This window comes from Bos indicus x Bos taurus, chromosome 19 (genome assembly GCF_003369695.1).
Source record: "Bos indicus x Bos taurus breed Angus x Brahman F1 hybrid chromosome 19, Bos_hybrid_MaternalHap_v2.0, whole genome shotgun sequence".
Taxonomy (NCBI): domain Eukaryota; kingdom Metazoa; phylum Chordata; class Mammalia; order Artiodactyla; family Bovidae; genus Bos; species Bos indicus x Bos taurus.
The window spans coordinates 30,339,549-30,365,169 of record NC_040094.1 but is presented as its reverse complement, the minus strand read 5'-3'; the positions used below and the strand labels follow the sequence as shown (position 1 = coordinate 30,365,169).

The 25,621-nt window shown below is 44.7% G+C and overlaps 1 long non-coding RNA gene across 2 annotated transcripts in view; it reads right to left on the bottom strand.

Moving 5' to 3' along the window:
* Positions 1-25,621, bottom strand: part of LOC113877998 — a 33,404-nt gene extending 7,783 nt beyond the window's left edge. For both annotated transcript variants that reach the window (XR_003506882.1, XR_003506881.1), the window contains exons 1-2: positions 25,385-25,621; positions 23,482-23,630 (exon numbers count right to left, since the gene is read on the bottom strand). This is a non-coding gene — a long non-coding RNA (uncharacterized LOC113877998). The remainder of the gene's footprint in view (positions 1-23,481; positions 23,631-25,384) is intronic.

Sequence of the window (25,621 nt, the reverse complement as noted above, 5' to 3'; positions counted from 1 at the left end):
TTACCAGCATACCACTACGTGGAACCAATGAACCCAATAAAGACAAACCTGGAATTTGTATATAAAGATACTGGAGGACGTACTAGGTAGGCCAAGCCGACCCCCAGTTTCCACCAGTCCTACCAGGCCAGCTGATTCAAGGCAGCAGATTGAGAGGACTTCTCAGAGCCAAGGATTTCCTCCTTCAGAGTATGGGCAGGTGGGGAAGGCAGGAAGGAAATGTGGGCCAGGCCATCCTAGTCCCAATTCCACAGCTATCTCCTGGGCGTAGGAACTCATTCATCTGTGACAGAGAGTCAGCTGCAATGTCTAGGCAAGAAGGAAGATTTACTGGTTCACCTAAATGAACATTTCGAGGGTAGTCAATCTTCAGGCTGACTGGGTCCACAGATGTGTCATTGGATCTAGGATTTCAAACAGTTTCTTATTTTTCTCTTTTCTTTCCATCTGTCCATTCTGCTTTCCTCAAAATTAACTTTATTCCCCAGAAGCCTGCTCCTTTGTGATTACAACATGGCTAAGCTTGTATCCTGTATCTTCCCATCTTATGCTAGTGGCCTAGGAGCATCTTTTTTTCCAGGAGTTCCTGCAAAAGCCGAAGGGTTGGGCTTCACTGGTTGCTCAGTGGTAAAGAATCTGCCTATCAATGCAAGAGCCACGGGTTCGATCCCTGCTCCAGAAGATCCGACATGCCTCGGTGCAACTAAACCCATGTGCCACAGCCACTGAGCCTGAGCTCTACAGCCCGGGAGCTGAAACCAGTGAGCCCACATGCCACAGCTACTGAAGCCCTTGTGCCCTAGAGCCTGTGCTCCACGACAAGAGAGGCCACCGCAATGAGAAGCCAGTGCCCCGCAACTAGAGAACAGCGCCCGCTCACTGCAACTAGAGAAAGCCAGCACAGCAACGAAGACACAGCACAGCCCGAAAATAAAAATAAAAACAAATAAACAAATAATTTTTTTAAAAAGCTGAAGGGCTGGTTCTCATTGGCCTGGATGGTCAGGCCTGATGTCAGGAGATGGCAGGAGGACGGAGGGTTTTGACTGGTCAGTTCTAAGTCATGATGGTCCAGCCACACCCAAATCCAAAGTCAAGAGGGATGTTTCCTATTCCTCCTACGAGGTCAAGTTCCTACTCCCAGAAGAAGCAGTATAGATCACCTCAATTTGCTGCTCATGACCAGGGCTCACAAGCCAGGGACCGTGGGGCTTTGCTGAGTCTGATTTTCGGTTTGGGAATTGAACTGCCTTCCCACACAGTCACTGTGAGGACAAATCCATACACGGCAGTCAACCCCCTGGCACAAAGTGGGCTTCTAGAATGCCGGTTGGCATTTCCCTTTCTTCTTTGCTTGTCCCCACGAAAGAGGCACCATGGCCGGCCGCCTCAGAGTCTAAACAGGAGATCTCTCTTGGACCCAGCCGGCACACAGACCCAGCAGACATCCCTCGTCCTTCAACACTCCTGCTTAGAGTGTAACTTCTCATAACATCACATCATTTCCTCCCCCGCCAGTGACCTGAATTCCACCATGGGCCTCTCTCTCACCACCATTGGGAGGAGGAAGAGACTTTAGCTCCGAGGTACTGCCCTGCAGCTAGGGGCTTCCTGTCCCATGAGTCAGGAGGGAGAGGTCCGGGTGGGGCCAGACAAAACATCTGGACCCCGATCAGGACCCGGTAGGGATCTGGACCAGGCTGGTGGCCCTGCCGGGGTGTGACTCCTTCTAGAGAGCAAGCAGACGAGGCTTCCAGCCAGCCTTGGACAGACGGATGGAGGGACTCTCACATACTGGGAGCTGTTATAAGCTCTGGGAGTAAATTAGGGTAATAAATAATAAGACTTACAAGTGCCTTTCCCTCTGAGGAATTACAAGTTCATCTCAGACCCCAACCGCTCCACTGAGCGCCTCCCAACGTTCGCCCGCCTCACGGCCCTCACCCATTCCTCTCTGGGGCCCTTGGGTTTTCATAATCACCCAATTCCTGTTTCTCTCCATCACTAAACTGCCACCTCTTCAAGAGCCAGCACCCTCTTCATCATCTTAGAATCCTCCAGGGCAGGTGAGGCAGTCCACAGAGGTTGCCAGAATGGATCAATGTTCATAACAGCATTTTCATAACAATAAAATACTTGCAGGGCTTGTCAGAATCCTCTTGTTGTCTTTATTACGTGTGTTCTTTTATGGTCTTCTCTGATAAAAGCTTTATTAAATTAATTTTCATTATACCTCAAAAAAAAAAAATTGCAGGCCTTCCCTGGTGGTTCAGTGATGAAGAATCCACCTGCCAATGCAGGAACCACGGGTTTGAACCCTGATCCAGAAAGATCCCACATGCCACAGAGCAACTAAGCCCACATGCCACAGCCTGCGCTCTAGAGCCCAGGAACCGCAACTACTGAAGCCCGCACACCCTACAGCCCGTGCTCTGCAATAAGAGAAGCCACCACAGCGAGCAGCCCACACACTACAACTAGAGAGCAGCCCCCACTCACAACTGGAGAAAAAAGCCCGCACAGCAACAAAGACCCAGCCCAGCCAAAAATAAAATAAATGAATTTTTCAAAATCTTTTTACATGACTATTTTTAAAATTAAACAATCACAAATAACCTAAAATGCTTAGTAATTGAGGGCTATCTGAATACGTTGGGTCATAGTTCTAACAGCAGCTGATGTTAACAGAGCACTCTTCATGTGCTAGCTGCTGTTTTAAGAACTTAACGTGCATCATCTCATTTAATATTCACAAAACTTCTCTATTGTAGGCTCCTATTTTCTCCTCATTTTATAAGTGTGGTTCAGAGAGGTTAAGAATTTGCTTAATGTCACACAGCTAGTGAATGGCAGGGCTCGAGCTTGCAATTACCATGATAGTCTAGGATTACTCGGAGGGTTATGTATCTTGTAAGAGAGAACAGCACAAACAACATTTGAGTCCATCAAGATGCAGATATTAACGTACTTACTAAAAGAAGTTAAATGAAAGAAGCTTAAGTTAATACATACATGCCGATGACAGCCCTGTGTCAGACAAGCCCACAACCAGGATGATGAAATAGAGTTTCTCATCTCTTTGAGGTTTCATTTCTCTATAAAGCTGTGCATAATTTTCTAGAGTTATCTTTAGACTTTAAGATAAGATTTATGCCCTGGGGGCTGGGGAAACTACTTCCTAATTTGATAGAAGAATACTGGCTGAGATGTCAGGACTTGAGGCTGACTCAATTCTGCTCCTTCTCAGCAAACACATTTTACAGGGATCTTCCAAAACGAAGCCTTGACTGAAGCCTGGCTTCGGGGGAGTCCTGAGACATGGAGGTGGGGGCTTCAGGGTGGTGGGGATAGGGGATCCTTGTAAAGAGGGTCACAAAAGTGTCAAAGTAGTCATAAAAGCCCCTGTGTCTTGGTGTGGTCAGAGAGCCCCCTGTCCCCAGCAAAAGGAAGGCCCCCCTGTTATCTCCTCGAAGCCCTTCCAGTGAATCGGGTGCTTCAAGGGGGGATGCAGACAGGAAAGCCCAGGTCACCAGTGTTGAATTGAGGTGACTCTGGAGGGCAGACAGGAGACCCTGGAGAGGGCAGGGGTCAGGAGGCTCACCAGGGCATCAATCCAGGGGGCAGATGGACACTGCACTTTTCGGCTCTAGTGCAACTTCCTTCCTCCATCCTGAAGAGCTTCCCAGAAGCATGAGAGATCCAAAAATCCCCCCAGGCCTGGAGCCAACCTAGGAATGACTGAAGGAAATAGCCTCCCTGGTGGCTCAGACAGTAAAGAATCTGCCTGCAATGCAGGGAACCCAGGTTGGATCCCTGGGTTGGGAAGATCTCCTGGAGAAGAGAATGGTTACCCACTCCAGTATTCTCGCCTGGAGAATTCCATGGACAGAGGAGCCTGGCGGTCTACAGTCCATGGGGTCACAGGAAGTCGGACACAACTGAATGACTAACACAAGGTGCTCTACACAAGATGTCAGGAGGACAGGAAGAGGAAAGAGGAGGCAGGGCTGGGGGTGGGGGGAGGGGGGAGGCATGCCATCCACAGGTGCAGCCCGAATAGGGGTTGGGGTACGGGGGTGTGGCAACTGCTGCCTGAATAGCAATTGGGGGAACTGGTCCTCTTTAGTCCAGAGAAGAAGCTTGGGGGCTGGAAGCATAGTTGTCAGTTTCAAATATTTGGATAGCTGCTCATGACAAAAGAGAACATGCTGTAGTCAGAGGCTTCTGAAGTGTGATGATGCAGCAGCAGCAGCATCCCCGGGTGTTTAGAAACACAGACTCCAGGTCCCTCCCAGACACAGCGAATTCAAACATGGCCCTGAACCTGATCTCCAGGCCATCTGTGAGCACATCCAGTTCAAGAAGCACAGATCTGGAGTGATGCTACTCACACTGTAGTTCAGAGGCCAGTGCCCATCTCTGAATGGCTTGTTAATCGTTTCCCACAGATGAGTACAGACACTGAGAGTGTTTGGAAGCTTTTACAGCCATACGGTGCAGTGGTAAAGAATCCGTCTGCCAGTGCATAAGATTCAAGAGATGAGGGTTCGATCCCTGGGTCAGGAAGATCCCCTGAATGAGGGCTTGGCACCCCACTCCAGTAGTCTTGCCTGAAGAATCCCATAGACAGAGAAGGTTGGCGGGCTACAATCCACAGGGTCACAAAGAGTTGGATGCAACTTAGTGAATAAACAAGAACAGCAAACACCCTGGATTGGAATTTGGAACCAAAAAAGGACACTATTAGATCTAAGTACAGTGTGGAGTGTAACTGGTAATGCACAATGTTGGTTTTAGTTTTGTTAAGTGTGCCACGGTTATGTAAGACATAAACATTAGGGAGAACTGGGGAATTCCCTGGTGGTCCAGTGGTTAGGATTTGGTGTTCTTCCTGCCAGGACCTGAGTTGGATCCTTGGTCAGGAAATTAAGATCCCGCAAGCTATGTGGCATGGCCAAAAATAAAAAAACAACTTTAGGGAAAACTGGATGCGGGATATACTGGAACTCTGTTCTCTCTTTGCAACTTTTCTATAAATCTAAAATCAATCCAAAATTTAAAGTTTACTTATAAAAATTTAAAAATCTAAATGTAAAAATAAATTATACTTGTTTATTCCAGCACCGAACAGGTAGAAAATGATTTTTTAAATTATTCTGCTTATAATTGAATTTTTAAAAATCAATTTCCTAACAGCGAATAAAGCACATACAAGACCTCTAGAGAAAATTACAGAACTATTAAATTTTAGATCCTTAAGAACTACTAAAAAAAAATTTCATAAAACAAAGATACAGCATGTGAACTTATAGATGACTTTACAAAATAAAGGCATGGTTTCTTTCCAAATCTGTTTACAGACTCAGTACAATCCAGATCAAACATTTCTACAGTCTCGTATCTTCCTTCTCCCCTCAAACCCTTTCCCTCTCTCCCCTTTTCTTTCTTTCTTTTGACAAAAGTTAACAAGTTAATCCTACATTTTATAAGAAAATGCAAAAGATAAAGCATCACTAAAGCATTCTTGAAGAAGAAAAACAAGGTGGGAAGAAGGAGAGAGAAAAAAAGTTTTTTAAAAAAGAAAAACAAGGTGGAAAGATTTGCTTGTGTGTGTTCAGTCGCTCATCACGTCCAACTCTCTGTGGTGCCATGCACTATAGCCAGCTAGGCGTCTCTGTCCATGGAGTTTTCCAGGCAAGAATATTGGAGTGGGTTGCCATTTCCTACTGCAAGGGATCTTCTCAACCCAGGGATCAAACCTGCATCTCTTATGTCTACCTGCATTGGCAGGTGGATTCTTTACCACTAGCGCCACCTGGGAAGGCCCAAAGACTTGCTTGCTCTACCAAAAAGGACCTCTGGGGCATAGAAAAGAATGGATTAGTATTTTCTGTCTATTCATTCTATTAATTTTTGAAAGCTTGGTATTGAAACTCCAGTTTAAAATCTTAATTTAGCTACTTTAAAAAAAACTGTAATATAGAGTAGAACTATATTTAACTTTGTTCTGTATTTTCCAAGTCTCCTGTAAATGTTAATGTCATACTTTCATAATTCAAAAAAAAATTTTTTTAATTTAAAAAGAAAAGGTGGATTATTTTTAAAAGAATCGATTTACTTTTAACAAATACCGGGGCAGCCGGAAGCCCCAACACTCCAGACCATGGTGGTCCCGGTGGACAGGGCCCCTCGGGCTCAGGTAGTGGAGCCCGTCCCACAGGAGGTGGGGAGCGGCGCTGGCCAGCTGGCCCTGGTAGAGGGAGAAGAGGCCTGCCCGCTGCTGGGGGGCCAGGGTCCCCGGTGGAGCAGCGTCCTCTTCCTCCCCATGGGGCGCCCCCGCAGCGGAGCCCGAGCCTCCAGGACGCGCTCACGCCCCACGAGGAGGAGCAGCGGTGGTCTGTGCAGTTGGACCAGGGCTACATCTCCAGGAGCTCCCCGCAGCCCCACGACGACGACGGGGAGGGGGTCGGGTGGGGGAGGACGGAGGGCAGCCGCTGTCCCCCCAGGGCCTGAAGAGCCTGCGCAGCCTCCAGTTGCTGCTCTTCTTCCAGGAGCTTAGCAAGAACCCTGGCCTTGAGCCGGAGGAGCCGCCATGCGTGGCCCTCCCCTAGCCGGAGCGGTGAGTGAGCACGTGTACGCGTGTGTGCACGTGTGGGCTTGCATGCGTGAGGCCGCACCTTTAAAGGTAGCCAGCTTGACTGTTGGAGAAGGAAATGGCAACCCACTCCAATATTCTTGGCTACAGAATCCTGTGGACAGCGGAGCCTGGTGGGCTGCCCTATGGAGTCACACAGAGTCGGACACAACTGCAGCGACTTAGCATAGCATGCATACATGCTACAGAAAATAGCTTAAGATTTGAGGACTCTTCTGTGCCAGGCGCTATTCTAGGCCTTTTTCGTATATATACTCATTCAATACCCACAATAGTTCAAACAGGTGATTACTGTCCTTACCCCAGTTACCATCATTAGGAATACCAATGAGGACAAGGCCACAGCAGAGGACCTTAACGAAAGCCCTGGTCCCCAGAGGGCTCTGGCTACCAACACAGCTCCAAGAGATCTGGACACACACCAAGCTGCCCATCTGAGCACATCTGCCCAACACACGGTATCTCCAGCGGTGAACCCCCAGGTACCACCTGGGACCTCTAAAAAAAAAAAAAGACTTATTTCAGCCTCCAATCAGCCCCAGGCACTTACAAAGCTCCTGAAAGTGTTAGAAGGAAGAGGGGGGAGGGGGTACTAGGGTGCCAGAAAAACTTCTCCGAGAACTAAGATTCCTACTGATGCCAAGAACTAACTGGGAATTCCCAGAATGTTTCCTTTTGTTTTTTCCTCTTTAGCCTCTGTGCCCTTCACAGGACCCCTGGCATCTAACAAAAGCTGCCACAATTCTGTTTTAAAATGTTATGCAAATCATCCTCCCCCAGGGTCAAGGAGAAACTTAAGCAGAGAGCCAGAAAAAGAGGTGAGGGCTGCCCTGGCAGGGCCATCTATTAGTAGAAGGCCATGTGGTGGGGGCAGGGGCCCCAGAACAATCACAGTGTCTCCTTAAGTACAACCTTGGGTGGCAGGGGGAAGCTGAGGTTCAGGTCGTTCGGCTCCTATCAGCAGCTATCAGAACTTCTGGGGAGGAGTGATGAGCGGGCTTGTGTGTGTTTCCAGGCTGGCTTCCCAGCTGTTCTTAAGCCAAGGTCACACCACCCTGGAAGGCTTCTCACCACTGCTTACTGCTCTGGGCAGAGGAAAGAAGTAACAGCTAAGGGGTCTGGGACTTCGTTTAAAGTTTGTCTTTAGACTTGACCCTGGACTGAAAAATGTTGGTTGCCCTCGAAGCTAAAGACCAAGGGGAAATGGTATATTCCAAAAACTATGTGCCTCTCCCTTGCCAGACTCCCGAAGGTAATAATAACAACAACAACAGCAGTTATTTATAGAGTGCGTACTAGGGGCTTTCCAGGTGGAGCAGTGGTAAAGAATCCGCCTGCCAAGGCAGGAGGCATTCAATTCCTGAGGTAGGAAGAGCCCCTGGAGAAGGAAGTGGCAACCCACTCCAGTATTCTTGCCTAGGAAATCCCATGGACAGAGGAGCCTGACGGGCTACAGTCCATGGGGTCACAAAGAGTCATACATGACTGAGCGACTGAGCGCAGTGTGAGTGCCTACTATGTCCTACACACTTTCTAAGCCTTCACTCCCCTTTAGCCCCATGAGGAAGGAACCACTGTGCCCATTTTGTAGATGCAAAAACAGGTTAAAATTTGCCCAAAGCCACCCTGGAGCTGGGATTTAACCCTGAGGGTGACCCCGGAGCCCACACTCTCCTACATCTCAGTGCATGGCTCCTCTGATATAAGGAAGGCAGAAAATTCCAACCTGGTGTTCTCTGCAGGCCTCTGGTCACTCTCCAGATTCGGTTTGAGGCAGACTCTGAGCCAGACGATAGGACCCACCTAACCCTTGGGGTCACAGTGGGGGCTCCTTCGAGGGCAGCTGTGATCCTTCATTTACGGGTTCTCTAGAGGCCCTTTGAGGCAGGTTCTCGGGGCTGCAGTCAGTCCCCAGTTCTCCCTGCTGCAGCCACTCCCTCAGATGCTAACACAGCAGAGTCATGCTGATTCGTAGAAAGTCATGTGCTCTGACTCGGACACACAGCGACATCTCTGTCTTCCTACCCCAGGGCCTGACTTCATTGCATCTCCATGGGGACGTTCTAGCGCTCTGCTCAGGCAGGTGTAAGATCCTGAATAGCCACTGACAGTCACTGTGCATTTGGGGTTAGAGATTGCCCCTCAAGCCCCCATCTCAGCCACACACACACTAGCGCACCTCACTTCCTATGAACCACAATAGCATTCCTTGTCCCACAGAAGAACAAAACCTTTTTAAGCCGTCATCTGTACAGTCCTCGTCAGCCTATTTTCAGGCACTTATGAGAATCCCTTTCATTACTCCTCTGTCTGCCCTGACAGAGTTTCAAGGGTTTTCTTTAACCACCCTCTTCTCTGCCTGCAGCTGGATACGTGCCCCTCAGACCCCCACGGCTTCTCCGCTTTGCTCTCCCTCTTTCGTTCTCCCTTTCATGGTGAAGATTGATCTCTGCCCTGTAGGTGTTGTGAAGCTCCCTGCTACAGCTCTTTCATCTTCAGCCTGCCTCATCTGCGGTATTTTAACAGGAGCACCCTATAAGAGGGTCTACCCCTTCTCCCTCCTCAGATGTGGAAAGTTCTTTTCTGATTCGCTGGGCCTGCTCAGTTTCGGTCAATATTGGTCCATCCATTTCTGTTCTTCTTTGTTGATTTTACCCTCCCTGGGACCAAGCTGTCAAGCTTGTGAGGACAGGCACCCACCGTTTCATGTTTGAAACTACATCCCTGGGACCTGGGATAGCATCAGGCAAACAGTGCTCAGTCAATCAGTCGTGTCGAACTCTTTTATGACCCCATGGACTGTAGCCCACCAGGCCCCTCTGTCCATGGGATTCTCCAGGCAAGAATACGGGAGTGGGTAGCCAATCTCTTCTCCAAGGGATCTTCCTGACCCAGGGATCAAACCTGTGTCTCCTGCATTGGCAAGCAGATACTTTACTACTGAGCCACCAGTCAGGCACACAGTGGAGGTTCAATAAGTATCTGCAGACTTTGTTCAGCCCACCAATCCAACCTCCTTAACTGTTCAAGTCATATCTCAACATAATGCATTTGAGATGGGGAAAAGGAGGGAAAGGTGACATCCTGGAGCATCTCAGCTTGTCTTTCTTTTAAGGAAGAAAACTTTTCCCAGGAGCCCCAGCTACACTTCCTCTTCTTCTCACTGGCCCAAATCAGATTACATGGCCACATGTGGGAAATTCTGTACTTGGTTTTCCAGCTTCTGTAATTGCAGGCAGCTGGAGGGAAAAGGGGGGCCAGAAATTACTTGTGTAGTTAAACAACAGTGTCTTCCAGAAAAGCCTTCACAGAGAAACCACAAGACATCTGAATGAAGGCTACTCAAGCCATCTCAGGCTGGGAAATTTTTAAAAACTGAGAAGAAAGGCACACTTCAGACTGAGTTCAAACATTCTGACTTAGACTGCAGCTAGACCTATCCTGGGAAAAGCCCCCGGCTGGAAAGCACCTCTGCTGGAGGAAAAGCCCCTGTGTTTAAATACATGGCCCTTGGCTCTGGTGTGCAGCCAGAAATTCCATACCAGGAACCCAGATGATGGGTTATACTGTGGAGCGGGCAGAAACGTGGCCATATTATGCTAATAATGTGGCTTCATCAATAGTTAGGGATCAAAAGCTAGTGGAGGGGGCAACTCTCATCTCAAGTTAATCACATAAGCCCATCAACCTTGGATGAGATTACATCAGGAGTAAGGATAGAACTAAGGGACCAAGTCTACTTTCCCATCAAGAATATCCTTTTCCCAAACAAGCTGAACTGTATCCTTTACCCAAGTTATGTAAACACTTGCTACCACCATTATTATGGGTCCAAGTGTCTCATTTATGCTGACTCATGGGGCTTTGGGCTTCCACACACGGGAAGTTGGAAAGTGACAATTCAGTCAAAACAAAAATTTGGCATAACGCAGTAAAAAGGAAAAGAAAAATCCCAAACAAAGTCTCGTGTGTCTCCACACATGTGATTGGAGAAAACATACCCATGCATAATGTGAAAAAGCTATCCTGGCCTGATGACATCCTAAGCCCAGGCCTGTCCATGTACCTCTGACCGCATTCAAATGTTTCAAATCAGCAAATGATTTTGGACACCCACAATGTCTTTCTTTCATCTGGACGAGTTAAACCAAGTTACTTTGGGGTTTTGTTTATTTGTTTTTGGCCACACTGCACGGCATGCAAGATCTTAGTTTCCCAGCCAGGGATCAAACCTGTGCCCCTTGCAGTAGAACAGAGTTTTAACCACTGGACTGCCGGGGAAGTCCCTAAACCAAGTTACTTTGTGAAGAGAACAGAATTCATCATCGTGCTGCTGTGTTTAGAGACATTTTCAGCAAAATGAGCGCCAGCCTCTGCGACCTGCAATTTCATCCATCTATTCATCCAGTCATACACTCAGCCACCCAGCCCCCTATCGACCTATCTTTTCAGATAGATAGCTGTGTATCTATCTGTTCATCCATCCATACACCCATCCATTCATCCATCCATCCATCCAACAATCCTTCATTCATTTCCATGGGACTTTCACTATCCCCTCTTCTTCCTTGCTGCCTAGAGATGTACTTTCTCCCTGTTAGCCTTCCCTTTTCACAGCGAATGCCTTTCCCCTTCCTCATTTTGTGAAATCCCACTGATCCCGACAGTTCAGGTTCAATCTCTTTTGGAAGATGCTTCATGGACTTCCACTGTAAGCCCCAGAGTTATCTTAAGTCTTATGGTTCAGTTCAGTCACTCAGTTGTGTCTGACTCTTTTCAACTCCATGGACTGCAGCATGCCAGGCTTCCCTGTCCTTCACGAACTCCTGGAGCTTGCTCAAACTCATGTCCATCGAGTCAGTGATGCCATCCAAACATCTAAACCTTATCCTCCTGCCTTCAATCTTTCCCAGCATCAGGGTCTTTTCCAATGAGTCAATTCTTCACATAAGGTGGCCAAGGTACTGGAGCTTCAGCTTCAGCATCAGTCCTTCCAATGACTATTTAGGACTGATTTCCTTTAGGATTGCCTGGTTTGCTCTCCTTGCAGTCCAAGGGACTATCAAAAGTCTTATCAAACACTACAGTTCAAAAACATCAATTCTTGGCATTCAACTTTCCTTATGGTCCAACTCTCACATCCATACAGGACTACTAGAAAAACCATAGCTTTGACCAGATGGACTTTTGTTGGCAAAGTAATGTCTCTGCTTTTTAATATGCTGTCTAGGTTGGTCAGAGCCTTTCTTCCAAGGAGCAAGTGTCTTTTAATTTCAAGGCTGCAGTCACCATCTGCAGTAATTTTAGAGTGCAAGAAAATAATCTGTCACTGTTTCCATTGTTTCCTCATCTATTTGCCATGAAGTGATGGGACTGGATACCATGATCTTAGTTTTTTGGATGTTGAATTTTAAGCCAACTTTTTCACTCTCCTCTTTCACTTTTATCAAGAGGCTCTTCAGTTCCTCTTCACTTTATGCCATAAGGGTGGTGTCATCTGCATAACAGAGGTTATTGATATTTCTCCCAGCAATCTTGATTCCAGCTTGTGCTTCATCCGGCCCAGCATTTTGCATGATATATTCTATATATAAGTTATTTAAGCAAGGCAACAATATACAGCCTTGACATACTCCTTTCCCAATTTGGAACCAGCCCGTTATTCCATGTCTGGTTCTAACTGCTGCTTCTTGACCTGTATCAGATTTCTCAAGAGGCAGGTAAGGTGGTCTGGAATTTCCATCTCTTTCAGAATTTTCCACAGTTTGTTGTGATCCACACAGTCAAAGGCTTTAGTGTAGTCAATGAAGCAGAAGTAGATGTTTTCCTGGAATTCTCTTGCTTCTTCTATGATCCAGTAGATGTTGGTAATTTGATCTCTGGTCCTCTGCCTTTTCTAAATCCAGCTTGAACATCTGGAAGTTTTCAGTTCACATACTATTGAAGCCCAGCTTGGAGAATTTTGAGCATTATTTTGCTAGCATGTGAGATGGGTGCAATTGTGCAGTAGTTTGAACAGTCTTTGACATTGCCTTTTTTGGGGATTGGAATGAAAACTGACCTTTTCCAGTCCTGTGACCACTGCTGAGTTTTCCAAATTTGCTGACATATTGAGTGCAGCACTTTCACAGCATCATCTTTTAGGATTTGAAATAGCTCAGCTGGAATTCCATCACCTCCACTAGCTTTGTTCATAGTGATGCTTCCTAAGGCCCACTTGACTTCACATTCCAGGATGTCTGGCTCTAGGTAAGTGATCACACCATCATGATTATCTGGGTCATGAAGATCTTTTTTATATGGTTCTTCTGTGTATTCTTGCCACCTCTTCTTAATATCTTCTGCTTCTGTTAGGTCCATACCATTTCTGTCCTTTATTGAGCCCATCTTTGCATGAAATGTTCCTTTGGTATCTCTAATTTTCTTGAAGAGATCTCCAGCCTTTCTCATTCTATTGTTTTCCTCTGTTTCTTTGCATTGATCACTTAGGAAGGCTTTCTTATCTCTCGTTGCTATTCTTTGGAACTTTGCATTCAGATGGATATATCTTTCCTATTCTCCTTTCTTATGGTAATTCGTGTGGTACTTATATCTTATATTCTTCTCTTATTATGTAATAAATTACTGCCTTCAACATTTTTGCACTGTGGGATGGGTCTGGGTGGGAGGGAGGTTCAAGAGGGAGGGAATATATGTATACATATAGCTGATTCACTCTGTTGTACAGCATAAACTAATACAACATTGTAAAACAATTATCCTCCAGTAAAAAAATAATACATGGAAAAAAATTTCTGCACTGCTGTATTGCACTGCTCTTGTCTCTTGTGATTGACACATTTGTTTTATTTTTTTATCTCCCCGAGTAAATTGTAAACTCTGTGAGAAGAGAGACTATGGTTTTTACTTCTTTGCCACCTCCCTCCACAGCTGGCCTTTTGCATAGCATTATGCAAATTGTAGGCACTCAACAAATATACTTTGATTGGTTACGCAGTTTCATCTGTGAAGTGGGGATAATGTTTGTGTTATAGGAGTTCTGGGAGGATTAATTGAGACAGCGTGTATTAAAGAGCTTCTTAAACTGCAAAGTCCAAAAGACATTATTACTGATAATAATCACTTTATTTTTAATAAAATAATAAGTTAATAGCCATATGCTAGGTTATCTACAATCTGGATGACCAAGGATGTACCCCATAAACATTTCATTAGTACTTATAGAATCATTAGGTCCTACACAAGATACGAGAGCTACAAGGAGGATGGAACATAGTAGTAGCCTTCAAGGAATTCTTACTTTAGCAAAGGAGCAAAAACAGAAGTTCCTGCCATGTTGTGTGAGGCTACAGAAAGCTCTATAATACAGACACAAAGTGCTCGGAGACACTTAAAGGATTCATTTATCATGACTGGGGCATTAAGAAAAACTTCAAAGATGAACTGTCACTTGAGCCGACCCTGGGAGGTGAATAAAAGTCCAGTAGATGGAGAAAGAGGACAAGAACATCCTAGGGAAGAAAAAGAGTAGAAGTGCAGGGTGTTTGTAGAAGAGGACACAGGATTATCTGATTACAACCTAAGAACTTTGTGAACCGTGTTAAGGAACGTGAACTTGATTCCAAAGGCAATGCAAAAACTACAGAGAAGCGAAATGATGAGACTTGTATTCTGGCTAAATGACGATCAGGGACAATGCTTCCCACTGCAAATAACAGACATTCAATGAAAACTAACGTAAACCATAAGGACATTGATCATCTTACTGGAAATAAAGGGCAGGCAAGCTACAGGCATGGTACAACCAGCCCCATAAACACCCCAGAATCTCTCCAAGTCTCCACCGTGCAAACACTAGTTATTGCCTTTCCCTGGGGTGGCTGCAAAAAGGCAGTGCCAGTAACACATTCAGGCACAAATAAACCCTAAAGCATCTTCCCTACAGGTGCCTCTCCCCTCATCTCATTGGGTCACATGGCCCTGTCAGAGGAGAGAGGCACGTGCCATGCCGGGCTTGGGCCCATCATCTGAGCTGGAATGATACTGGAGCACCCACCATGATGTCCACCACAAAGAGCCTTGCTGCCAGCTTGCAGATGGGCTCCAAGGGGAGACTGAAAACAGGGAGACCCATTGAGGAGCAGTGCAAGATGGAAATTATACTCAGTATTTTATAATAACCAATGAGGAAAAAGGAATCTGAAAAGTCATATATACATGTATATATATATACATATAGATACATAACTGAATCACTATACTGTATACCTGAAACTAACATGACACTGTAAAGCAACTTAAACTTCAAGAAAAAAGGAGACAGAAAGAAAGGAAGGGAAAAAAAATATGTCAAATGCTAAAGTGGACTTTGGTGTTTTTTTTGGCTGCTCAAGGACTCTACTGAGGCAGAGTCCTACAGTAACTAGATAAGTAGAATATTCTGGATCTTCCTCTCCCAGCCTCCCGTGAAGCTCAAGCGTGGCTGGTGACCTAGACTGTCAATCAGATGCACACACTTCTAGGCTTTGAAATGAGGGGAGAGAGGGGAATTGAAGCTAGGAAAGAGGAACAGAGTGGGGCAGGGGATACCAGTCTTGACTTCCAGTGTCCAGGCCAGAGGGCTCAGCAGTGCAAGGCTCTGATCTCAGGAATTTAGTGGTGTCAACAGCATTCTTTTTTTACTGAACTAGTTCTGTGTCATGATCCACTTTTGCTGTTCTCTGACTGCAAAGGCCTGCTATATTCCTGTCTATTTGTCTATATATTCAATTAAAACTAATTTTTAAAAATCATTGCTTCTCCATACAAGCAACACATAACCCTGGAAAATGAGAAAATACAAATAAACAAAAGATAAATTTTAAAACTCTCACAACCCACCACCCAGTCATAATCATTGTAAACATATTCTTCCAGACTATTTTATCTGCTTATTATATTGTCTTTTCTATCAGTTGTTTAATAGTCCACGTATGATATATATCTAACCAGTACCGTCTGGATGGGTTCTGTACAGCTGTGTTTTGTTTTGCTGTTCTAAACAATGCTTTGATAAACCTCCTTATACATCTGTCTCTGCACATTTCTCTGATGGTTTCTTTTATTTCCAGCTTTATTGAGATATAAATAGACATATAACATTGTGTGAGTCCAAGGTGTTCAACACGTTGATTTTCATTTGCTACACTTACATATTGCAAAATGATGATCATCATAGTATTGGCCGACACCTCTATCCCATCACATAGGTACCATTTCTTTTTTGTGGGGAGAGAATTTCCAATCTGCTCTTCTTGGCAACTTTCAAGTATGTGATACAGTATCATCAGCTATAATCACCATGCTGTACATGAGATCCCCAGGACTTGGTAATCTTATAAATGGATGTTTGTACCCTTTAATCAATATCTTCCGGTTCCCTACACCTCCCACCAGCCCCTGGGAACCACCACTCTACTCTGATTCCCTGAGTTCAATTTTTTTAGATTCTCTTTGTCAGTGAGATCAAGCAGTATTTGTCTTTCTCTATCCGACTTATTTCACTTAGCATATCTGATGATTTCTTAATAATTCCTAGAGGTTGAATTGCTGGATCAAAAGACATGCATTTCCCTGTGAGGCTTTTCATTACTTATCACCAACTTACCCTCCAGAACCAATGTATACTCCTATCGGCAGATTACAAAAGGTTTTAAAGCTCCTGGAATTTTCACATGCGAGCCTGCCAAGCCAGGTGTCTACAAGTAGTCTGGTTTTAAGCTCAATGAAGTACTGTCTTTATATTTCCATAAGTGTGTTTCATTGACTCTAGTTTCTTATTTCCACCTGTTGAGATGATTATGTTAGCGACCCCATCTTCACTCCTGAGCATGAGATCTTGAGATTGAGTCAAGTTGGGGGTCTCTCATGAATCCTGCGTTCACATCACCTGCAAATCTAACTGTGTCCCTTCCATGTTTTCGCCTGAGTTATAGATGACATTGTTGGGTAGGACAGAGCCAAGAGCTGGCAATCTGTTGATGTGCCTTCAGCCCGAGATAATCATCTACAAACCTACCCAAAAGCTCTGGTGACACCCTGTATCATGCCTGGTCCTTCTCAAGGATCCGCCCACAATCCAGCAACAGACAGGTATAACGGCTCACACAGCAGGATGAGGCCCAGCCCTGCAGGTAGAGTCTCTTCTGGTCAGACCCAAGGTGTGTCAGTAGTTCAATGTTATTAATACTATGTTTGCATCCATGTTCTCACTACCATGATGAAACAGATGTTTGCCATATTTGTCTCAAATAATTTTCTTGAGGAAACAAGGTGTCTCAAACACAGCTGAAACCCCACTTCCATCCCCCAAAGAAGGAGCGATAGAATTCCTTTGCATTGTGTATGTTTAGTACACTTATATGTATCCATAGACAATGCACATTACTGAGGGTTTTTTTAATCTGAAAATTCTGTAAATCGGTGCAGCCACTATGGAAATGAGTATAGACATTCCTTTAAAAAGATTAAGAATAGAACTACTGCATGATACAACTATCCCACTTCTGGGTATTTATCCCAAGGATACAAAAACACTAATTTGAAAAGATATATGTGCACCAATGTTCACTGAAGCATTGTTTACAATAGTCAAGATAAGGAAACAATTTAAGTGTCCATCACATGAATGGAGAAAGAAGATGTGGTACACATACACTCTGGAATACTACTGAGCCATAAAAAAGATAAAAATCCTCCCAGCTGTGACAACACAAGTGGATCTTGAGGGTATTATACTAAGTGAACTAAGTCAGATGGAGAAAGACAAATACCATATGATTTCACTTTTATATGGAATGTAGCAAAGAAAAAAATCAAAGTAAGTGAACAAACCAAACAAAAGCAAACACATAAATTCAGAGAACAGAGTAGCCCTTATCAGAGGGGAAGGGGCAGCAGGGAGGGAAAAGTGGGTGAAGAAAGTTAACTGTATAGAAACAAAAGTTTTGGTGATAAGCATGCTGTAGGGTATAAAGAACTAGAAACATAATGTTAGACACATGAAACATACAATGTTACCTCAATAAAAAAAAATTAATTGTACAGCAGAAACCAAGACAACATTGTAAAGCAATTATCTTCCAATTAACAATAAATTTTAATAATTTAAAAATGCTAAAAAGATTTTAAAAGACAATTTGTTGTGCATTTTTCAGTTTGAAGATTTTGTTCTTGTTCCTCACAAAGGCCAGGGAAAAATGATCATCAGTACTGCTGACACAATGACCTTATCCCTAAATGCCTCTTTGATTGCTCCAAATGTTGGAATAGGACGTAGATACCAGTCATTCCTCTTGGTGGGTCAGCATCTGGATTGTTTCTCCAGGTCTTTGAGTACCCCACACCCCCATAAATCAGCACAGAGCTGATCACTGCTGACACCCACTCCCCAGCCTCCTCTGAAGCAAGGATATGGGCATGTGACCCAGAGCCTGCTGATCAGAGACATGCGTCTTAGACTTTGAATGCAAAGAATCACCAGCAGCTACGGAGAATGCTTCTCAAACCTTAATCTTCTCAAGAATTACCCTGAAGTCCTACTGAGACGCAGATGGCTGGGTCCCACCCTGAGAGAGTCTGACTCAGTAGGTCTGGGATAGAACCTGGGAATCTGCATTTCTAACGCTCCCAGGAACACAGCAGTGTCTTGAGTTTGAGCACCCTCTGTAATGAGGGCTGTGGTTCCCAGGGGAGAGTTCAGGTCCCAGGGCAGCCCAACTGACCCTGCACCCAGCATCGGCAGGGAAAACGGGGCTAGCTCTGCAGTGGAGTTCGAGCACTGTTTCTCTCTGGGGGCTGCTGCCACAGTCCTCCTGTCTTCCTGGCAATTCTATGAGCTGCTCTGCTCCCTTTAAATAGACTGTCTGGCTGCTCAAACTGGCCAGAGTTAGTTTCTGGTTAGCAGCAACTAAGACCGTTAACTGATCTAGTAGCCATTTTATTGTCTTTTAAATTTTTCTTTGAACCCTAAACCAGGGGTTCCCAACCTCCAGGATCTAATGCTTGATGACCTGAGGTAGAACTCATGTGATAATAATAGAAATAAAGTGCACAATAAATGTAATGCTCTTGAATCATTCCGAAACTACTCCCCCACCCCAGTCTGTGGAAAAATTGTCTTTCATGGGACCAGTCCCTCATGCCAAAAAGGTTGGGGACCACTGCCCTAAAGCACTCCCAACTTTAGCCTTCCTGACGTTATTATTCCGAATCTGTACTAATAGTACTGCATCCCTGGGATCTATGCCACTTAATTCATCTTTGGTACACATCTGTTAAAAATTACGATTTTCTTATTTCCAGAATAATGTATGCTTATTATAAACATATTTGGAAAACACCGAGAAGCTCATAGAAGCAAATTCACAATTATCTTTAATCCCACCACCAGAGACAACCATTATGAATGTTTTGTTATATTACTTTCAGTTTTTTTCTATATACACACAATTTTTATATATTTGAGATTATACAGTACACACAGTTTTTTTTTATAATTTTTTCATTCCAACAATATAAGTAAACATTTCCCCAGTCAAAAAATATTGCACAATATAATATGCAATAGCAACACAGCATTCCAGCATATGACGTGCTGTAATTTATTCAACTAACCCTTGCTATTTGACCTATATATATAGGTTGATTCAGATTTTTCACTAATACAAGTAACACTGCCAACTTCTGATTCAAAATAGCACATGGTGAGCAATTCTGACTATAACCTCTCCAAATTCTCTAAATTTCATTCATCCAACAAATATTTCTTGGGTGTGTACCATGTGTCACGCACTGTTCTAGTTGCTGAGGATAAAGAAATGAACAAAAATAGACAAAATTATCTTACCTTCACTGTAGCTTTCATTCCAGTAGGATGAATAGTAATGATACTACATGTCAATAGTATACACACAAATATACAATACACTAGTAATATGCCAACAATAAAATATGAGGGCAACTACCACTTATTAAATGTTTGCCATCTGTCAAACATTATGCTAAGCCCTTTCTGTGTAATAAATCCACAGATGCTATTATCATCTCCATTTTTCAGAAAAGGCCGTGGGCATTCTAACTTTCTCCTGCCTGCCCCCTCCCTTAACCTAGGAAGACCTGGTATTGAATCAGTTAAGTCGGAACCCCTCCTCAAAGGGGAGCGAGAGGAAGATGCCACCCCACAGAGCTGTGGAATCCCAAGTGAGAGCCTGTTTTAATCAAAGAAATGCACCAGGATCTGCATTGCTCAAGCCTTACTTCAGCTGTAGCCTGGGTAGGAAAAGGGACCAGCGTCTCCCATGAGCACAGGTGATTTGCCTTCTAACTGCTGACAAGTATTAGATCATGTGTTATTCAGAGCAACAAACCCAGAGACTTCCCTAGTGGTCCATTGGTTAACAATTCACCTTCCAATTAAGGGGCTGCTGCTGCTGCTAAGTCGCTTCAGTCGTGTCCGACTCTGTGCGACCCCATAGACCGCAGCCCACCAGGCTCCAGGCAGGAACACTGGAGTGGGTTGCCATTTCCTTCTCCAATGCAGGAAAGGGAAAAGTAAAAGTGAAGTCGTTCAGTCGTGTCCGACTCTTTTCGACCCCATGGACTGCAGCCTACCAGGCTCCTGCATCCATGGGATTTTCCAGGCAGGAACACTGGAGTGGGTTGCCATTTCCTTCTCCAATGCAGGAAAGTGAAAAGTAAAAGTGAAGTCGTTCAGTCGTGTCCGACTCTTTTCGACCCCATGGACTGCAGCCTACCAGGCTCCTGCATCCATGGGATTTTCCAGGCAAAAACACTGGAGTGGGGTGCCATTGCCTTCTCCACAATGAAGGGGACACAGGTGCAATACCTGGTCAGGGAACTCAGATCCCACCTCCAGCTCTTCTACTGAGCCCACGTCACAAAAGATCCCAAATGCATGCCACAACTAAGACCCAACACAGCCAGATTTTCTAAAAAAAAAGACAGCGAGAACAAAATCAGCACGGGGTCCACGAAAAAATCCAGTGGGGAACAACAACGACAAAGAAAGCAGATGCATTATTAGAAGGCCTAAAGGAAGAGCAAGCCACTGATAACCATCCATTGTTGCATCGGTAGGAAAATGCCAGGAAATTTTTTGCATCCACCAGAGGATACATGAAGACATGACCTTTCTGAAATATAGGATTACAAGGAAAAACAGACTCAGGTGAAAAGAAGACAGCAAGATAAATAAAAGTAGCATTAAGGGATTGATAAAGGAGGAATATAAGGAAACTGAGAACAATAGCAGATTACAGCTCATATCCTCAGTCCCTTTGCAAATGGTAGAATTGATGTTACCAAAAATGTTCGTTAATCAGACAATACCACATACTGGTGAAAACCTGAAGCGATTGGAATTTTCCCACGTTCCTCGTAAGAAAATTCGCAGGACAGGCAGACACACGAGGGTAATGGTTCCAAACCTGCTTTCTAACACCCACATGCCAGTCAGACCCTATACCAGTTAAGCCAGAATGCCTTGGGTGGTGGTGAGGGGGGATGAGCCACACATCAATAGGCTGTTGTTGCGTTAATTCCCACGTGATTCCAATGTGCAGTCAAGTTTGGGAACGACTGTTCTAGAGAAATCCTTATGTGTGTGCGCAGAGGATGACATATACCAGAATGTGAACTGCAACATTCTTTGTAATCGCAAGAATCCAGAAATTTCCCACTGTCCATGGGCAGAATTGATACAATGGGGTGCATTCACACAAGGAAACACTACAGCACCATAAAAACTAATTGCAGCCATATCCATCAGCATGGATGACTCTCACAGACGTGAAAATGGGAAGGGAGAAGCAATGCACAGAAGAGCATGTGTAACTTGATTGCACTTGCATAAGAAAAAATGCATTAACTAGACAATGTAAAAAGATATGCATGTTCATGGTATCAATAAGACTATAAAGAAATGCAAGGGAATGATAACCATAAGTTTCAGGATAGAGGTGACCGGGGAGGAGCATCTAAGATACTGTTCGATTTTAAACAGATGGTGGTAGCCTATTTGTTATACGTATGTTGTGAGTATTATTTTGCCTGCTTTAATTATTTTTTTTTTATTTTAAAAATTTAAAAAGGGGAGTATTCATGTGTAGGGACCAACCTGAAAATATTTTTCAAAATTCAGAGAAAAAGGGCAAAGAAACAAAAAAATGACAAGAGAAAAGTGCATCTGTGGAGGACACTGGATGGCCATAATGATACCTTTTATTATTATTATTATTCTGTAACATTCCCAGGTGGCTCAGCAGTAAAGAACCTGCCTACCAATGCAGGAGATGCAGGTTCAATTCCTGGGTCAGGAAGATGCCCTGGAGAAAGAAATGGCAACCCACTCCAGTATTCTTGCTTGGAAAATCCCATGGACAGAGGAACCTGGTGGGCTACAGTCCATGGGTTTGCAAAGAGTCAGACATGACCGAGCAACTAAGCACACAGGAATGCACAGCATCTTACATAAAAACAGGAATTTTTTTGCCAACTCAACATAAAGCAAAGAAAGTGGAAAGATTTTCTTAAGATCTCACCACTCAAAAATGAGATTTTCATAAACAGATGAGGATAAGAACTCCCAGAATCAGAAACGATGAAGAAAAAGATTTTCCTAAGTACAAACACAACTACAAACATAAAACAGCATTAAGATTATTGGGTAAATGTGTTGGAATAAGTTGATTGTATCTAACTCTTTGCTCCTGGCCTTGAATGCTTCCTTAGGCAAACTCCTGGAAGTAGAATTACTGACACATAAATAGATGTTCAAACAATAGTTGTTAAAAGCATAAATAGACAGAGAAGATTCCATAAAAGTAACATTCACACAGAAGAAAATTCTGTAAAACCATAGTGTCAGAGTTTAATTTTGAAGGTGGACTAAGACATGACTTTTATCTGACTTTTCATTTAGTCTGTGTTTTTTTTTTTTTTTTCCTTTCCAACAATGAATACATGTTACTTATATAATAAAAACAAAATGTGATTTTATAAGCAGGTGTATCAAGGGTAATTGCAGCAAGGACCTTTCCTAGGTCTTTCCTGGAAAAGCTCATGCGGTAAAAGCAACCTGCCTAATTTTAAAAGACTAAGAAAAAAGAGAGCTTGATTTTTAGCCAGATCCTCACAGTGGATAAACCTCATCATAGTAACCAGCCTCCCTCCGCCCTAGTATCTATGTCTCTGGGTATTCTTGCCCTTAGGTAGCTCCCCTCCCAATTATGAGAGTTGGTCTACGAAACCCACAGAATATGACAGAAGAGATGTTATTAGGTTTTAAAAGACACTTCCATCTTGGTCATTCTCTCTCTTTTGAATCAGCTGGTCTGGGGGAACCAGCTGCCAGGTCATGAGCAGCCCTGTGGAGGGGCCCATGTGGGAAAGAAGTGAGCCCCTTGCCAATGAGTATGCAGGCACACCATCTTGGAAGTGGATCCCCACCCCAGTCAAGCCTTGAGGTGATGAAGCTCAGCTGGGATCCTGACGGGGACCACACGAGATACCTGGAGTCAGAACCACCCAGTTAACCCTCAAAAACTATGTGGACTAATAATGGTTTATTGTTTTCAGCTGCTGCATTTTGGGGTCATTTGATCTGCAGCAATGGATAACCAATGTACCCTTTATAAACTGAGTTAGTAACTTTCAGGACCAGGGAGAAGTAAGGGAAAGGGTGTGGGGTGGAGAAAGGGAGGTGAAGACCTTGGACAGAGACACACTGGCGGGCCTTGGCTGCACCAAGCCTCAAGGCCGAATCCTACCTGGTACCCCATACCGGTGGGGCCAGCCAAGTACACAGCCACCAGTGGACGCTGAGGGCTAGTCAAGCAGAGAAGCATAGCCTGGCAAAGAAAGGAGGGGTCGTCCTTCTCCACTTTCCATGGGAGACCCTCAGAGCTGGCACAAGGGGCTGCAGGGAGGAGGGAAAGGGGTGTTAATAAGCAAAGTCATCTTCTGCTCCCCGAGCTGAGGGCAAGGAGGCTCTCAACTGACATGTGATGGAAGATGACAACATCTGAACATGATGGCACATTTCCAACTCTTAGTTGATGCTGCTGCTGCTGCTGCTGCTAAGTCGCTTCAGTCGTGTCTGGCTCTGTGCGACCCCATAGACGGCAGCCCACCAGGCTCCTCGGTCCCTGGGATTCTCCACCCAAGAACACTGGAGTGGGTTGCCATTTCCTTCTCCAACGTATGCATGCATGCTAAGTCGCCTCTGTCATGTCTGACTCTGTGCGACCCCATGAACAGTAGCCCACCAGGCTCCTCTATCCACAGGATTCTCTAGGCAAGAATACAGGAGTGGGTTGCCATTTCCTTCTCCTTCCTCGAAATGAAAACTATTTTAAACTGGAAGTGGCTGGACAGAGCTGATATTTATAAGATTGGGCTAACTTCAGTTTTTCCACTGCTGAGTATGAATAGGGTTTGGTTTTTTTTTGTTTGTTTGTTTTTTGAGAAGAAAAGGAAGTAAGTTATAAAAATAAAGCCAGCCTCGCTGGTACATGGCTAAGTGGTTCAATCAGAGCAGGGAAGTAAATGAATGGTGAGACCTGAGATACATATGCTGCTTCCTCTTGGGTGATATAAGCTGGTCAAGGTCCCCATACAGATGTCTAGCACACTTTCAAGATCTTCCACCGTTACCAATGCAGATATTTTAAAATTGCTTAGGCTCTCCTGCCCTTATAAATACTGCTCCTTCCTAGACCAGCTGCCCAACCAAACTTTCTGTGATGATGGACAAAGTTCTCTATCCACACTATCCAATAAGATAGCCACTAACCACACAGTTATCTGTAGAACCAGTTATCTTAATAGCCACTACCACATCTGTGCTCAGTCATGTCTGACTCTTTGCGAACACATGAACTGTAGTTCACCAGGCTCCTTTGTCCATGGGATTTTCTACCGGAGTGGGTTGCCATTTCCTCCTCCAGGGGATCTTCCTGACCCAGGGATCGAACCCATGTCTCCTGCATTGGCAGGCGGATTCTTTACCACTGAGCCACCTGGGAAGCTCCTTGATAGCCACTAACCGTCTAGTCAAGGCTATGGTTTTTCCTGTGGTCATGTACGCATGTGAGAGTTGGACTGTGAAGAAGGCTGAGTGCCGAAGAATTGATGCTTTTGAACTGTGGTGTTGGAGAAGACTCTTGAGAGTCCCTTGGACTGCAAGGAGATCCAACCAGTCCATTCTGAAGGAGATCAGCCCTGGGATTTCTTTGGAAGGAATGATGCTAAAGCTGAAACTCCAGTACTTTGGCCACCTCATGCGAAGAGTTGACTCATTGGAAAAGACTCTGATGCTGGGAGGGATTGGGGGCAGGAGGAGAAGGGGATGACAGAGGATGAGATGGCTGGATGGCATCACTGACTCGATGGACGTGAGTCTGAGTGAACTCTGGGCGTTGGTGATGGACAGGGAGGCCTGGCGTGCTGCGATTCATGGGGTCGCAAAGAGTCGGACACGACTGAGTGACTGATCTGATCTGAAGGGCTATCAACCCCTTGAAAGGCAGCCATCAACTGAGGGATGGACTTTCAAATTGTATTTAATTTTAATGAATATAAATAGCCACAAGGGCTTAGTGGTCCTTCATTGACAATGCAGTTTGAGATTATGTAAACAATTCTTTTTTTTTTTTTTAACTCTTTGGTTACCTTGGGTCTTCGTCGCTGTCCACAGGATTTCTCCAGCTGCAGCGCGTTGGGGCTCTCTTCTTTGTGGTGCACAGGCTTCTCGCTGCGGTGGCTTCTCTTGTAGCAGAACATCGGCTCTAGGTGCTTGGGCCTCAGTAGGTGCAGCACGAAGGCTCAGTAGTTTGGCTGATCCAGGTCTTAGTTGCAGCATGCACGGGATCTTCGATCCTGGTTGCAGCATGTGGAATCTTTAGTCGT